This window comes from Anas acuta, chromosome 3 (genome assembly GCF_963932015.1).
Source record: "Anas acuta chromosome 3, bAnaAcu1.1, whole genome shotgun sequence".
Taxonomy (NCBI): domain Eukaryota; kingdom Metazoa; phylum Chordata; class Aves; order Anseriformes; family Anatidae; genus Anas; species Anas acuta.
Genome location: NC_088981.1, coordinates 56,986,433 through 57,004,659, shown reverse-complemented (window position 1 = coordinate 57,004,659; position 18,227 = coordinate 56,986,433).

Genomic DNA, 18,227 nt, shown 5'->3' with positions numbered 1-18,227 from the left:
ATAAGCTAGTAGGGAAAAATGACATAAAGAGTGATAGTGTTACAGAACTCCAGGGATGGATATTTTATATGTTGAAACTATGTCTGTACTAATTTGCATAAAGGCAACGGTATTCATATCTGGCTAATAATTAATCTATACTCTACTGGGATGGGACATGCATTAAAAGACTGCTAGGGGCAAAGATCTCAAGTTTGTTTTTTTGTAGAGATCATATCTAACTCTTCTGAAATAACTGACAATACAGTTTTCTTAAATCTTTAAAGACTCTAGGTTTACAACAAAGAATGTGAAACTGTTTTAAATAGATTTCAAAGGAGAATGTATTGATGTATTTACCACAGACTAAATGTGAAGATGTTATGTAAAAACCTCACATGGAAATGTATACATAACAACGTGAAAGCTGAGGAAGAATCATCAGTATATTTAGTATTTAATATTCTTGTTCAAGCTCTCTGTTAATATTCTAGGCATTATTTAGAATATTTTCATGACTTTATTTTTTATAAAGAAATTGCACTTTGGAGTGTGAAATGTAGTTAGTATATGATTTCAGGGTTTCACTTGCTGTACAAAGCTTAATTATGCTCAATGATTCAGAAAAGAAAAGCATGATCTCTGCTCCAGCAAAGAGTTAAACTGAGTTTCAAGAAGGGAGTTTAATAGAGCTATACAAAATATTACCTCAGTATTCCTTCCCAGCTAGTTATTTGTGCAGTTGTGAATTAATGGACTGTTATAAAGTTAGTGTGATTTCTGCCTTTTCAGTTAAGGAGTGATGATGGCTAAGATTTCTTCTAGTGCACTACCATTAAGTAATACTAGTGCACTAACAGAAGATCTCTATATATCTTTTATATCTTTTAAGAACAAACTTTAAAAAAAAAATGTTAGGAAAGGTGTAACTTTATTCCCTTTGAGAAGCAGAGATATGCTTGGTCTTCCTCAGACATTAACTGAATCTGTTAGAACTGCAGAAAGACCAATGTCTGGAAATGTTGGAAAAGCTGAGGGAGCTGGGATTGTTCAGCCAGGAGAAGAAAAAGCTCAGGGGTGACCTTATAACACTCTACAGGTACCTAAAAGAAGGCTGTAGCAAGGTAGGGGTTGGTCTATTCTCCCATGTTCCTGGTGACAGGATAAGAGGGAATGGGCTAAAGTTGTGCCAGGGGAGATTTAGGTTGGATATTAGAAGGAACTTTACCGAAAGGATTGTTAGGCATTGGAATAGGCTGCCCAAGGAAGTGGTTCAGGCACCATCCTTGGAGGTCTTTAAAAGACGTTTAGATGTAGAGCTTAGGGATATGGCTTAGTGGAGGACTGGTTAGTGTTAGGTCAGAGGTTGGACTCGGTGATCTTGGAGGTCTCTTCCAACCTAGATAATACTGTGATTCTGTGATACTAAAAGTGATACCATACATGGTTAAGAAAATCTAATTGTATGCTTATAAGTATTTGCTAATGCATACCAATGTAATTGAAATTATATCTATATATTTTTGCAGAAGGAAAGTTTGCTGACTACCCCTAGTGATCTGTTTTCTTTCTATGACAAGATTCTGGGGGTTGGTCTAAGTCTCACTGGTGTCATGAGGCCATGAATATTTCTTCCTGGACATTTGGGCATTTAATTTGTATTTCTATTTAAAAAAAATATCTGGATAGATATCTAATGACTGACCCACCTTTCATAATAAATAAATAAATAATATATTCTGTTATACTAAAAAATGGTCATTCCAGTATAGAAATCTTTTCTTCCTTGAATTAAATAACACAGATCTGCAGATTTTTGAGCTAAGCTTAAAAGATTGCTATGATCAGAGCACAGCTGTGGGAGTTAGGGCTCCCAAATTCTAAGTCAAACATTCTTTGAGGTAAAGAATTTGTGATGCTCTCCTCACTCCCCAAACATTCTTATGTCTTTAAAATATAGTCTGTAGTTTAAATAGGAGACATATAAACTTATATGATTCCCTGTACAGGTTTAGATATCATTCAGAGTTGTTATAGCTTTGTGTTTGTTGATGTTTTAAACTCTAAAGCATTATGTAAGATCTAAATCTTCTTTTCATAGCTTAAGTCATTCTAGTAAAATAGCATAGACTTTCTCTTATCACTTTAATTACAAAGAGCAATTGATAATCTCTCCCTCCTTCGGGTAGTGAGTGCGTTTGATTTACATTTCTATATATACCATTGTTTTCCTGAAAGCTGATATAAAGTATAGAAATTGAAAAATCTTTGCTTCACAGAAACAGAATACAAGTAGGGACACACAAACTCTAGTGTCATAATGACTGTTGTTGATCTTTTTGGAAAGATTACTTTGCATAAGTAAGGACTTCATTTCTCTAAAGTCCTTAAGAATTGAATGAAACTGATGTAGTCTTTGTTGAACTGGTATGGCATCATTCCATTACACCTTTGCCCTTTGATTCTATTAGGTAAAGCTCCTATATAAGTAAACTTTATTCTGTAGTTTGTGATCTCAACTGCTGCCCCATGATTTTCTGAAAGATGCAAATATATTTAAATTTTCACAAGTTATGTAGACTGTGAAAACAATACTTAACAGCTAGCTATGGACATGCCTTAGAATATCACACTTGTGTTTAGGACTAAGATCATCTCATTCTTATATGTTAGGGTTTTGTTCACAAAATAAAAGATAATAATAATAATAACAATAACAATAATACATAAATAATGTATTATTATACATATACATTACTAAAATACATAAACAAGACATTGTTCCTTTCTTAATTCAAGAAGTAAGGATTGCCTGTGACATTAGTTTTGTTGTTTGATGGCAATAATGTAGAAAGAGCATGAAGGGATGACAGGGACATAGCAGAGAAACTCAGTGAAACTCTTTGCATTGGTATTTAACATTAAGACTCCACACCAGATGCATTTCTGTTGCAAATATAATAGAAGATATAGATCAGTTTGAAGCAAATACATCAAAAGTATTAGACCATCCAGGCAGGTTAGACAGGTCAGCAGGACCAGATAGCATACAATAAAGAGTTCTGAATATGAAGCTTCCAAATTTTTGGCTAAGGGGTGTAAAATGACATTACAAATGAGTTAGAGGTCTAGGACAGCTGTTGTAGCTGCAGTCTGCTAGAAGGGCTTGAAGTTGGACTACAGGGGACTACAGACTGGTGAGTAAGACTTTCCTTCCTGGTGTGCTGTTGTATATGTGTATGGGTAAACAGACTGTTTGGAAGAAGTCTATGTGGCTTCTGTAGTTCAGTGGTGTTGTCAGTAATAATATGGACAAATGGGATCAAATACATATAGCACACTTGGCTTTTTAAAATGTCTTGGATCAGGTTTCACACCAAAGGTATTTTAAAGAAATTGTTACTTTCAAGTTATTAATTGTTATTTTTCAAGAAATTGAAAGTAAAACTTTTTAAAGCAGAAGAGTTGATGGATAGGCCATAAAAATGGCAACATGTCAGGATGGTGATTTTTACAGGGACCATTTTTAGTTGGCATCTTCATCAGTGGTCTAAAGAGGGCAATGAACAATGAACACAAGAACAAGTTTGTAGATAACAGCAAACTCTCTGTTCACTATCAATGCTATTTTGTTCAACAGCAAGGACCTCAAAAACACATCATAAAGCTGAGCAGACCAAAAGTCAGCAGATGAAGTTTGGTGTGAAGCAATGCACCTAGGCAAAAATATTGTAAGCCATGCTGTCATGAGGCAGAATTCATAACTAGCACTAACAATTCAGAAAGGGACTTCTGACATTTCTCCAAAGTCGATGTCTTGATTTCAAATGGTAGACAAAAGCCACCAAAATGTTGCACATATTTAGAAAAATTAGTGGCTGAGATTATCGTTAGAAACAGAGAGAACCTGATCTGAGAGGACAACAGGGCATCACTCTAATTATCGGTATACCCATATCCTGAGTTTCATGTACAGTTTGGTCTAGACATCTCAGGAAATGTGTAACAGAATTGAAAGAAGTATGAAGAAAAACAAGTAAAATGTTCAAAATGATGGAGCAGTTGCTTTGTGCAGAGACATTAAAAGGTTGGGAGACATCATTTTGAAGCAGAGTAAGCTATGGGAGAATATGAGTGAGGTTCATGAAAACATGTAATTAGATAAACTGAATACACAGCAGTTATTCACAAAAACCTGCAGTATTAGACCTGTGAGAACTTGAAACCAGATTGGGTTTGGCTTAAAACAAGTGAAAGAAAGTTCTTTACACAGTGAAATTCCTGGACTGTGGGTCATTGGAGAGGGTGGAGGCAGCCAGTATTAGCAGGTTCACAAAGGGGTTAAATACATGGGCAATGCTCACAAATAAGTCCTTTATTTCTTTTAATGCTGGGCATGGATGTATCCACTGACAATAAAATAATTCTGTATGCTGAGGACGTGTACAAAGGGAACAAACTGCTAAGAGTTGTCAAGCTTGTGCGCTCTCTTTGTGTGTCCACTAATGAAGTCAGAACACTGGGCTGTATGAGCCCTTGCTTTCCCCTGAAGGACATTTCTTAATTATCCTTTTTTTTTATTCATATAAAGGATTTTGCACGTGTTTTCCTTCAGCAGATATCCAAACTACTCTTTAAATAAGACTGAAATTTTTATGGCATCATGAATGAGGACTGCATATACCCCTGCAACACTCATACTACCTCAGCCACTGTGGAAGGATTACAATTAAGGGTTTTTTATTCAGACAACAAATCAGTGTATACGTTCTGCTTAGTCTGGTAAAGCAACAAGTAAGTGATATAGTGATATGTCCTGAAAAGTATAGTCAATGCTAAGAATTCAATACATAGAAATGGTGATATCAGTGATCTCTTGACTGAAAGGTGAAGGAAGTTTCTTTTGCTATTTTGTTTCCCCAGCCAGTGAAATAAGAAACAAATATGGACTAACATCACAGACAGTCATGCATAGCAAATTAAGGGGAAAGCAACATGTTAACAGGCTTCTGAGTGTACAAGAATAACTAATATAGGCCAATAGAATTGGAATAAATGGAGTCCAATATTACATCTCCACCATTTACCTAAACTGGTGAGTTTTGTTTCCATGGGCCTCTGAAGGTAATAGGCACCTGAGTATGTGCTTTGGCACCAGTTTACATATTTAAAAATATAGTGTTTCTTTACAGAGTAAGCAATGCATATATAATTGGAGAACTAACACAGGGGTACAGGAAAGCTTAAACTCCTTTTTTAAAAAGAGATTAAAGGGAAAAGCAATAAAGTGATGTCAAACACAAGAGGTATGTTAGGCACAGTAATCGCTCCTTCATTTTGGACAGTTCTGAAGGATAAAGTATCATGTGAATTTCTTACATATCCAGGCATAGGAAACTTAATGTTGTACAGGGAAAATGTTTAAATCTGGATGCTACTGTGAGTGGAGAATGAATCTTATCAATTAAGATTCATTCTTAATTGATACATTTTCATGTATCAATTGAAATTTTGAAACAGATGATAAACGGAGACTATCAATTTGTCAATTCAAGAATTACAAACCAATGTATCCGACAGGTCTAGGCTGAAGGAAACTTAGTGAAGGTTTTCCATTGAGACATGATTTTATAGGCACTTTATATTATTTAGTTGTGGATATGCTATGTCATTGTTTAATTAGGTGGTTGCATAATTCTAGTCATTCCTTTAATATGTACCTTTGATAGTGATAACTCCCAAAATACACAGTGGTTATGGTTATGGTCAATTGAGTAACCTGTGAGAGAATTCTACACAAAGATTTAAAAATAATAATAAATTCTGATTTACAGCGCAATTATGTGAAAAAAATAGCTAAATACATTTTTCTCTTTCTTACATGTAAGTAATTTTTATTTGAGAAACTTATGTAACACAATGAATCAATGGAACTTAAAGACAAGAAAGCCCTTTTGTACTGTTTGGAAGAGAAATAAAATTAGGAATGTGTTAAAGTGCTGCCCTGCATTCTCCAAAGAATATACTGAAAAATAGTGTTAGAGAATTAATTAATCATTTTATAAAACCTATTATATGTTTATTTAGATTTAATAAAAAAAATAATGTTCACATAAAGTACATGGCAATAATTAGGATTATGGAAACAAAACACCGTGTTAATATGCAGGTAAATCTACTTTATTATCTCACACTCTTAATCAGTAGATAGTAAAATTTAACTTAAGTATAACTGAAAATATTGCTAAATTTAAATCAGGTAATCAGATTTTTCAAAAGATATTAGTTATTACTATCTGCTTCTTCATCTGTCTGTAATCAATAAGGCTTGAATACTTACACAGAAAATCTCTGAAGTAATTTTGGACCCAGCATTGTGTGCAGAAAATATTTCATAAATCATTTCAAATAATAAACAAATTAGAGAAAAAATTTCTTTTGGATTAGAGGAGAAAATTGTTGAATAAATTATATTTTCTGAATTATTTCCTCTTTAGAAACAGACAAGATTAAAATGAGAACCCAGTATAAAACAGCCACTGGAATATCTATTATCTCTTCATCCTTTTATCCTCTTGCAGTTCTCCTGGGGAAACGTACATGTATATGCTGCATGAAATGTTATTAACTGACGTTAAGTCTCTCATCCCCTTAGGCCGTGGCTTTTTTCTGCTACTTTACTGACCATTAAGCAGCTCTTGTGGATGTGATCTGGAAATTGTTGTATTTATACCTTCCAGAAGACATGTATTAAACTGCTCATTAAGTTCTGATATTACATGACTTCATAAGCCTCATATGAGTTACAGTAGCAATTATGTTTTAGTATAATGACATGAAAAGGACAGAGTATTGGTTCTTTGCTATAACCATGTGCCAAAGTCTTTTAAAATATTATCAGTCATCTCTCATGTGTCTGTTTTTTACTCTTTGTCATGTCATAACTAAGTATGATTAAGGACAAATTAAAACTGCCTGTCCAGAGTGCTGGAGGAAGCAACAGGGATTCTTTTTCCTCTAGCTGACTTGCATTGGTGGAAGGCAATATTTGGTGGCCTGTGGTTTTGTAGGAAAACTAAGACTACATTTCATGTCCAGGCATGCTTCTGAAGAATGTTGGCAAGTTGACTATTTTGAGTAAGTGCAGCAAAAGGTTTGCTGAAAGATAGCATGAGAGGTAGCATGGCAAGAAGGAAATTATACCTATTGCACAGATATCTCAGCTGCATTCTCCACCAATTATTCTGAAAATATTTTGTCTGTTTCTGCCCTGCTTCTGCACCAGCAGAGCAGCAGCTGCAACGTATCTCTTGCTTTCCTGTTTGCCTTGAATGTCTTAAGCCAGAAGCTTCCAAGCAGTTTTAATACTAATTTGTATTATATTTAATTTTATTTATTTATTTATTTATTCCTGAGCTTAAAGGCTCAAAGCTTCTGCTCCCATGGGAAAAGTAAAAGATTGTACAGGACAAGAATCTCATTTTGCTTTGCACCTGTACTGTCTCACTATTTTTATATTTTATGGTCCTGCAGTTCTTTCTACAGTCACACTAACTGCATTAAATTATGTAAAGGCACAGTCTTGTGACATCTCTGAGCCAACCTGCAGGAGAATACAAAAATCTCTCTTTTGCTCTTACCCTGACTTAAAATTAAATTCCAAAAATTACATGCAAATAATATCACCAGTCTGGATTTAATGAATGGAATCAAGGAAAGGCAAGGGCAAAGACATTAGTTTTATTCCCTGGTAGTGCTGAAGAATTAGCACTAGAATTAGTGTGAATTTGCATTACTAAATGGTCTTTGAATGACATGATAACTGGGTGCAATTCAGGTTTGGTAATATTTCTAAACAATAGCAGAAAATGAACTCTTTGCCTAAGGCTTAGGGCTGAAGAGTGGAGCACTGACTTTCCTGTCACAGACTTTCAGGGTGACCTTGACAAGTCACAGAACATATCTGTACCTTGGTATGCGATGGTGGATATTAAAACATTTCCTAGCTCACAGAGGTATTGGTAAAGCTCAATTAATCAAAGTCTTTCAAGATCTTCAGACAGAAGAGTCTAGATAGCAAAGTATTATTATTACTAAAGTAGACCTCTCCTGAACACTTAATTTTTCATTTTATACAAACTTTTTTAGCTTATATACACTGCCAGCATGCAGAGTGATAGATCCTTCAGACCTGGTTTGTGTGGAGCTTGTCAAGATACAGCTGTTTTTAGCACTATATCCCTATTAGGATATGACACAATACATCATAACAGCTCCATCAGAGCCATTAGGGTGTAAGCTGTCAATGCATAATAAGATTACTATGCATTACATCTGTTGGTGCTCTGATAATACTGAAGTAGGAACACTATGGTAGAGTCTAGGAAGCCTCTGAATTTTGGTATTGCAATAACTTTCTAATTGATGTAACATTATTATTTTGAAGCAGAAGCTGAATACTTTTTCTAGTGTATGCAGAGATCCATATATATATATTTGGTAATAAATAACCATATCTTTTTGTTGTTTCAGAAAATCTATATATCTGCAAATATTTCCATTTGCAGATGAAGTTGTTTTTGTTTGAAGGAAAGGCAAAATCTATCAAATTCTTTATAAATAATAGCCAAATTGATTCAAAGTCAGATAACTAGCCTTGTGTGCCATGGACTGCAGAAAGCTTCAGAAGCCATTCAGAATGGCTACAGAAAAAGTGACAACCTACAATATACTTTTTGTCTTTTTAAAAGGTTCAATTTTCTGAATAAAAAATATTTTGTGTTATGCATAATACTAGTATGAGTATAAATGAGCCAGGAGAAAGGAAACATTCAAATAATTTTAAGCGGGTGTCTAAAAATTTTTTTCAGTTGTCTAACTCCGATCTAGAAAAGATGTTATCAAGGAAAATAATCAGCAGAATTTTCTATTTCAGAGAAAGACACTGTGCTCCTGGGTATGAGTTTCCCTGTTTATATAACACGTTGATATAACCCATCCTTCTTATATCTTTGCAGAAGACCTTTTCTGTGGGAGAACAGAAATGCTGTCTTGTCAAGGGTCACAATAAAGCCTGTAGCAGAACATAGATATAAAATGAGTTTTGCTGATATTTTAATACAATCACTAGTAATCTGTAATTCTATGTATGAATCTCTTGTTCACAGTAATGTTTTATCCCTGAAATAATGCACTCCAAGTGAGCAAGGTGATAAAACTGTGGTAACCTGTAGATGTACAGTATGCCTGTGGATTTTGCATGAGTTCTTGCATATGTATGTGTCTGTATGGGAGGAGTTTGTGGTAGGCTTTCTATAAATGGAGAGGTGAAGAGAAAGTTCGAACTCCAAGTGCTTATAATGTTTTCAAGCTTTCTCAGAGAAGACTGAGCTGAGTGGCTTCAAAGGATCCTTAACATATCATTTAGACAGTAAGAGCATTAACGCATCTTCAGTAGGTCTAAAGTCTCCTAAAAGTGGAAGTTATAGCCTCTCCCAGTCAGATATTTAGTGACTGTGTGAGATATATGATTTTCTGTCTCTGTAGTAGGGGCAACAGGCAGGTATTTAGATGATCAGAAAAGCCTGGCAAATATTCTAGGAATATATATTCTGAAAGACTGAGTAACGAGAGAAAGCAGTACAGCCATTTTTTCATAATGATAAACAGTCTTGTTCAAAGACTTTCTCATTAAAAATTAAATACCTTTTGGGGCAGCAATGGAAGGTAAATAGGACATGCAATCAGGCACCTGACACTTATGCACATGAACAACCAAAAAAACATGCTGTGGTCCTTGAAGAAGACATAGAGCACAACCAAACAAGGAAAAATAGAGGAAAAAAAAAAAAGAAGTAAGCAAAATGAGGAGGAATGTCAATGATATGACAGGTAGCACAAATACAAGCTTTTTATTTTATTACAGAAAACAGCAAGAAGTAATAAATTCAAATGCTTTATAAATACAGGCTGACATGGGAAAACAATGGAGTGAAGGGAAGACTTGCTCATCTATAGGACTGGATAACAAGATTATGTGGAAATAACCTTCAATATTTTTGTTTCTAAAAATAGGAGCTTCCACTAGAATTAAGAGACATATAAAAATCTGGGAATGATCTAGAATGAGTAGTGAAGAGTGAAAGCTCTGAGAACAAACTTATTTCAGGCACAAACATGTTGTTTATTTCATGTGATATTTTTAAAAACATGTCATGGAATTTAGGAAGGGATCCCCAGTTCTTCTTGGCAAAATGTTTAAAACCCCAAAGTCTTGTGGAAGTGATGGTAAAGGGAACTGTTCTTATGTGCAGAATTGCAATGACAAGGACAAAATAATTGTGGAAGAAAAGAAAAAAAAAAAGTATTCAAAGCCCCTCCCAAACTGAGCAAGAACACTGAAGAGCATATGTCTTCAAAAGAAACATTTGCTGAGACAGCAGGAATCAAATTCTTCCAGAAATGAAATGCTTCTTTGCCTCCACTACAGGTTTGATTTTTTTTTTCCCCCCTTGGAAGGCTGTTTTTGAATGACGGTCCACAGATGGTTAGAAAACTTCTTCCAATTTCCAGCCTAAACTTATTCATGATCAGTTTATATCAATTTGTCCTTGTGCCAGCACCATCCTTTTGTTTCAGTGGAACATCTATATTGTGTAGCTATTTGTAGATTAAATTATTTAGTATTACAAAAGATAATATCATTATTTTTAAAAGAAATCACTAACTGAGATTCTAAAGATAAAATTCATTGTTGCAGCAGCTGTTTGATTATAAAGTTATTGCCTAAAAAGTTTATAAATACAATAGGATGTGTTTTCACATAACTTTAGGGGAAAATAGCATGTTGTATCTTTTTATTATTTCTTTTTATGATATTCAGTAATGAACTACAGTTAAAATAAATTTCAGTAAAACAGATCTTCATTTAAGAATAAAACAGACTAGATGGATTCATTGTTCATTCATTAAAGGCAGAAGCCTATTCTTCAACCTTGGTTCTAGAGACATGATAAGGTCCTCTTATGGACCTGACTAATTGCTTGGTTACAGTTGGTAGCAATATGACAATTGATTGACAACAGCATAACAACAAATTATTTCAGAAACAGACTTGGAAAAATGGATGTTTAAGGGAGGGAAATTGAAAGTGTCAGGCTGAGAGAATGAAGAGTGTCCAGGTCTATGCAAACATGCTCTCAAGATTATATTGCTAGGTTGTAAGCTCTTCTGAGTAATGATAGTCCCTTTCCAGGTGAGTATTAACAATCCTTGATGCATTAATACATTAAAAAACAACATTAATAACGGTTCCTAGGTTTTCTCTGTTTCCTCTGCAAAAGAAGAATGCAGAGTAAATCGCAGTCTGTCAGAGCCTCTAGGAAATATTACAGGGCTCTGCAGTGATTTCCTTCTGTGCACAGACTGAAGATGTGCAAAGCAGAAATCACATTTTTTTGGCTGATTGGAACTTTCTATTTACCTCCCTATTCCCATTATTAATTACCTGCAGCCCCTCCAGCAACATCTTCTATGCCACAACTGGAACACTTTGTTTTTTACCCTCTATCTGCCGAAGTGTTGGTACTCTGTCAATGATGAGCTGGTGTCTCCTTTCTCTCTATCCTTCTATTTTTCCTCTTGTATATTCTGGCAGCACAGTACTGTTCTTTATTAACCTTTTCCACCTGAATAAGCCAGAACAACTCATGTCTCCTGACCTGAAGCAATGTAGGCAAGTAAGTAGGCTGGCTTTCTATTTGTACTGCCTTTCTACATGAGGTCTCCTTTTCTTCAGCAGATACAAGATACCAGAGATGTATCAAAGATATGGATAATTTGTGCCTGCTTGCTCACCCTATAGCTTTGGGAGACAAACAGGGTGAATATGAGTGTGTAGTGGCTTGCTTCCAAAACAATAAGCCTCCCATAAATACTATGAGAGGTAATACTGTGGTGGTTGCTGCTGTTGGTATTTTAGCTGATCATAAATGTAAACAGGATATAGTAGCCCTAAGGATAAGTTGAAACTGAAGCTACTCTATAAGCTGTTGTAGCTACTCTGAACCTTGTACTATTAAAAAAAAAAAAAAAAAGAAAAGAAAAAAAAAGTCAGAATCAAGCCATTCATTGAAGTCCTGGTTTCTATGAACTTGTTTTCAGCATTGTTATTTTAATCTCCTGATCCCATTTTGTTTTTCTGTACTGTTTGTCTTCTCTGGAAATGTTTAACTTTCTAGGTTGAAATTAGTCTTGTGTTATGGAGATACTGTGCTAGGCTACTGGGATTTTTCCCTCTACAGCTAACCTAATCTTTATCGGTGATTGCTCAACATCTGCATACCTCAATGTCTCTCCTACATCTAAACAACCACACTTGGTAGCTTGCCAGTTGATGGTGGCCACAGCAGTCTCAAACAAATGTGAGAAAAGTTTACACCCCACTCAATGCACTTTATCCATGGCATTTTTTTCAGGTACACAAAGCCTTTCGGGCTTAATCCTGAAAATGCCTTTCAAAAGGCCCAACCGCTGAGTAGCTGTCTCTTCAAAGCATTCTCTCCTTCATGCCTGCAAGCCTCCAGTGCATTCCACAGAGAGGCTGTTGACATTCATTTTCTTCCATTACTGCCACATAACCTGTTGATTTAAAAAAAATAAGAATAACACTTTTCTGCATATTAACTCTGTAACAATCTACCCTTCATTCACCATTTCCACCTGTGCCAGTATCTTCCCTATTGTCCTGAAGTCTGGACTAGCCACAGAGGGGTGTTGGAGTAATTCCAGATTTAAACTGAATAAGCTCTACATGCTTCACATGGTACTCTGAAGATGTTTTCTCCCTGAAACTGACAAATAGCAAATAAGTTTAATCCAAGGACAAATTATGTATTAAAAATTTACATATTTATTCTGTGAAAACATACTCTGAGAAATTTGTGATGGTGTCTTATTTACACAGCAATTAAGCATGATATTTCTTATCTTCACTAGCCCATGGGAAAAAGCTGCTTGTAAAGTGATCCCAGGTCTCATGCCAAAATTAACTAACCCTAGAAATATCTTTGTAAATTGGACATTCGTATCTATTTGCACTCCTCTAACATCAATACTAAAATTTTTATTTAATAATAAAATTAAAAGATGCTTATTTAGAGGTAAATCCACTAATAATAGGCAATCTGATTTTTTTTTTATATATAGCTATTGAACTTTAGTAAGAATTAGGAATATTAAATTTCAAATGCTAAGCTTTCTAAAAAGAAAAACAATTTTAAAGAAAAAGTCATACTCATATAGGTCAAGTTGTCTGCATGTATTAAATTATTGGAACTTTTTTGATTTTATAATTTCTCCGTATAGTGGATCTTGAATATGAGTTTAATTTAATTGATTTCGATGATCTTGAGGTCTCTTCCAACCTAGAAATTCTGTGATTCTGTGATTCTGTGATTTCTGGATAATGAAAGAATAGTGTAAATATAGTGTAAATACACATAAATATACTTAACACAAACAGCAGATTATCCTGATTTTTTTCTGGACTTGTCCATATTATTTATGAAAAATTTGTCATGATACACAGACTATGTTAAATGAAATTAACATGTGTGTGTTATGTATTTTTCTCCTTCTGTAGCATAGACATTATTTTGCAGATTTATAGAGTTTTTAAAAATAGATTAGAAAAACTAACTGATGCTTGAAACATTACATATTTTTTTTTTAGGCATACAATACCAGAGTCTATTCTGAATTTATACGTCAATTTTCCTAGAAAACATTCAAATGGATTAAAAGTGTACATTCCTACTCATGAATCAGCAAGAGCAGATTCTGTTCTTATTTTCCGTATTCTTTTTTGTTACAAGCATTTCTTATTCCTGCCACAATTTTGGTCTGATTTGTCAATCTCCTTCTCTTGGATTAAATGATTAATCAAACAAGAGATGCCACCAGAGCCAGTGGCTATGCTGGAATGAAATGTGTTTTGTCAAGTACATATTCACAGGGCTGGCTCCAGAATGTTCAATAGCAAGGCAAAAATGTTAAATGCAATTGGGATAGTGAAGATATTCATGTGCCCACATGACCTTCATTTGGAGGTGTACAATTTCAGAAAGCAACTTTGAGTGTCTAGAGATCTTAATGACAAGACATCATTCTTTGCCTCAACTAGTATCTTGGAGACCCACTTAGGCAGATCAGTCCCTGGAAACTTACATGTTTCATTTCAGTGGTTGTCTAGACTTCCTCCTAGGTTCACTCACCAGTGCCAGCAGTACATAAACACTATTAAAAGGAGTACAACTAGATGGGAAATATCTAAATACTGGCAGATATGGGGCTACTTAATTATTTTCAGGTGCTGAACACAGGAATGTAAACCTGCAATGTAGATGCAATGTAGAGCACTAAGGTGATGCAGAAAGGGCCTATCCATCCAACCCTGGATAACAAGGCTACTCCCACGCCGGAATTCCTACTTTTAAAGCAAACAAGTAAATCTTTATTTTTATTTTTATTTTTATTTTTATTTTTATTTTTATTTTTATTTTTATTTTTTTTGTATATTGAAAAATTACTGATTTAAGTTTTATGAGAGACTACAGTCAGGAGAGACTTAAGTAAATCATGAAAGCTGATGGGAAAGCAATCAGGGCAAAACACACAGTTGTCTAATTCTCCTTAATGATATCTCCAGGCCATGATTAGAAAAGGGTGCTCAGAAAAGAGTGATTCTTTTCCATTTTTCCTTGAAAACAAGTTCATCATTATAGCAACATACCTGATCTCACCATCCAAAGTAGAAAAAATCCCAACATCACCAGATTTTCCCATGGGATTTTGGTACTACGTAGATTGAACTACATTGAAATTTCATCTTGATTTACTAGTGGGTTTTTATTTATTTATTTATTTATTTATTTATTTATTATGTATGACCAGGATCTATAGTTTGGCAGGAAGTCGATTATATTACCTAGCAGCAATGATCATTAGAAATTAAAGCCTACCTCTTAAGAAAACACGAGGAATATAAGGGTCTGAAGCTTAGAGCAGTAAAATAGTATCTGATGTTATGTTTCATGGAGATACAGTAGATCTTCTTTGGTGAAAATATTTGCAAAATCTTTCAAATTTATGTCAATTTCAAGAGTTTTTGCTAGTGATGATGATGATGATGATGATGATGATGATAATAATAATAATAATAATCATAATAAAGCCTGTTGAGTTTGTTGGCAGACTGTTTTTCAAGTGAGGATTAGGGGTTGAGGAGGTGACTATCTTTAACACATCATTCTTAATCTGTCTCATAAGGACTTATCTAAGCTTGATAAATATGTTTTTTTTTTTGTAGCAAGAACATTAAACTTCAGCATAAGAACTTTAAACGTCCTCTTTTTGTACTATTTGACCATAAACCGTGGGAAAACTACAATCTGCAGAGATTTTTGAGGAGTGATTACTTTTCTTGTGTTTGGTTAGTACCCTGTTGTAGCAACCATAGTTTTCCAAAGTTTACATGTTCAAAAGCACAAATATATTTTATTTACATTAGACTATAAATTGGATTAAAAATGAAACCACTTTGTAAAAGCACTATATGAGAGTATTCTTATAAACAGAAATGAAGAAGATTGCAATTGACTTTGGGATTCCATTGAATGTGTCCTCTTGAGACACATTGTCATTGAAACGATGTTGACAGTAAGAGAGTAATTTAGCTTGTCCTCTTGAGTCAAAATCCATACAGAAAGTTTAAGCACCACCTATCTTTTATGAGTATCATTCTAAACTAAAGTTATGAGAAGATCCAAGTTAAATAAATATATTAAGCAACTTCTGTCATCAAAACCATTTTGCAGAAGTAAACATAAATAAGAATATTATTTATTTTTATTTTATCTTTATTTTTAATACAGAAAAGTATTTTAGAGATTTTTAAACATTATTTTATGTTGGAGGGAACTTTAATATTAAAGTACTAGGTACATAATTCTATAAAAAAAATGAACTTAAAAAAATAAAGCTAACAAGAAAATGAAATTTACATCTGGTACTGTTATCCAGGCTGAATAATATTTAAGATGTAAGTGCTATTAAAAGCTGATCATCAAAAGATACTTTAACATTGCTGAGGAAGCAATTTTGTTACTATATATTTTGGATCACTTACTACACAATACTGACCTCTATCTTATTTCCCAGTGGCTTAACATCAAAATATACTGCCATAATATATGCAAAACTTGTATATTAAAATTCTCTAATGTTTTCAGAGCTTCTATAAACTTCTTGGAGTGAAGAGAGTCTTTGCACAGACATTTATAGAGGAGAATGCTCTTTCTGCCATCACTTAGGTACAACGAAATAGCGCAGAAGATAAGCCCAGTGATGTGTTAAAAGAAACAGTGATCTGATTTCTGATTCTGATAGGTTTCTTGTTTGAAATCACAGTCAGTACAAACCTCTCCACCCAAAAGGAATTACGTATTAACTTAATGAAACTGTCCAAATAAGAAATTAAAGCAAAATTAGTAGTACTGTAAAAACAAGATGGACATTTAGTGTATTCCTGCTCCTACAGTGCAGTTGGTACTGTAGAGTTCTAGTGGACTGTTGTCATAGAGCACAGGGCAGTGACAATACCGGACTTTTATCAAAATATTTATCCCGGAGATTTTTTTTTTTTTTAATATATGTAATTAATGACACATAAAAAAACTTGTTAATAAAAGATTAAAGTTTTGTGCTGAAGCAATTAAACTGCCAAACAAACAGTGAATAGCAACTGCATGGCAAATGTTTAACATGTTAGTTATTTAATCATTAAGAGCTAGAGAAATACTGTAAAATATCTTTTGTGCAATTTTGATTGAGATTTTTTTTTTTTTTTCCAAATGCTTTCCACCAAGCCTGATCAAACAGGCTTCTTTTGCACCGTTTTACACAACAGGTGACATTTATTGCTGTATAAAGGAAACACAGAAGCATCAAATCTGAGTGCAACACTGATTCAAAAATAGCTTTTTTATTATTAGGGATTTAGTGTAAGCTCTTGAGAGACTGCAGACCCTTCAACTGGATAAACACTACCTGCTGTGGTGAAAGCTTGATGTCTTGAGATATAAAACCAGAATCAGAGACACATATCACTTCTGGAGATGAGCAACAGCTGCATTCAACATCATCACTGAAAATGGGTGACTTCTCCAGACAAGGAGGTAGCAACACCATGCACAGACCATTAGCAGTGGCTTCATATAATTTTTTTCACTGTTGCAGTGCCTGTCGAGATTAAGAAAATTAGCAGTGCAAGAGAATGAAGATGTGCTACGTAAGAAAGCACAAGCAATTAACAGCCATATACTAGACTTTGTGTCCAGCCCTCCCCTCCCCCTTCAAGAACATAGGAATTTTACATGCAAAGACTTTGCAACATAGTAAAAGAAAAAATACATTTAGTTCAATTTTCAGGAAATATATTCCATAATAATCTAATTTTGGTGGCTATGAATCTGTGAAAAGCTATGTGGCTAAAAAATGACAAAACTTAAAGTGTTTTAAAATTCCTTTTTATTTTATTTTATTTTATTTTATTTTATTTTATTTTATTTTATTTTATTTTATTTTATTTTATTTTATTTTATTTTATTTTATTTTATTTTATTTTAATTTTATTTTATTTTATTTTATTTTATTTTATTTTTAAATCTACTGCACTGCCCCAAAAGTTTCAAAACCTGTTAGAAACCATGCTCATATATCAGAAAAAAAAATGCTCTGAACAGTCAGAACTCTTCCACTTTAATTCATGAACCTCAGAATTCTATTGTGATGGCCAAATCTCTGACAGAAGAAGTTTGCAATTTATCTAAGGAAATAAAGCAAATAAATTCAGGGAAATCTAGATTTACTCTTGCACATTCTACAAGCAGAATAAGCTAGGCTGGATGAATGTATTGCTAATTGTGAATTATTCATCTCACTCTAGCAATCAGTAAAATCCACATTAAACATTAAAGACCTAGATTCACAAGGAGAGTTTAGGCACATAAATACCTCTTCAGGCAACTAAGCCTGACATTCAAATGTTTGTGGTATTCATTCTTCCTTCCCCTCTCCTGCCTTTTCATAGGTGCTTAAAGCTTGAATACATACTCAGGTTTCCGTTGGAAGACATCAGAATGACTACCAAAATTTTAGCAGCAAGGATTTAGTAGATACCTATTTTATTG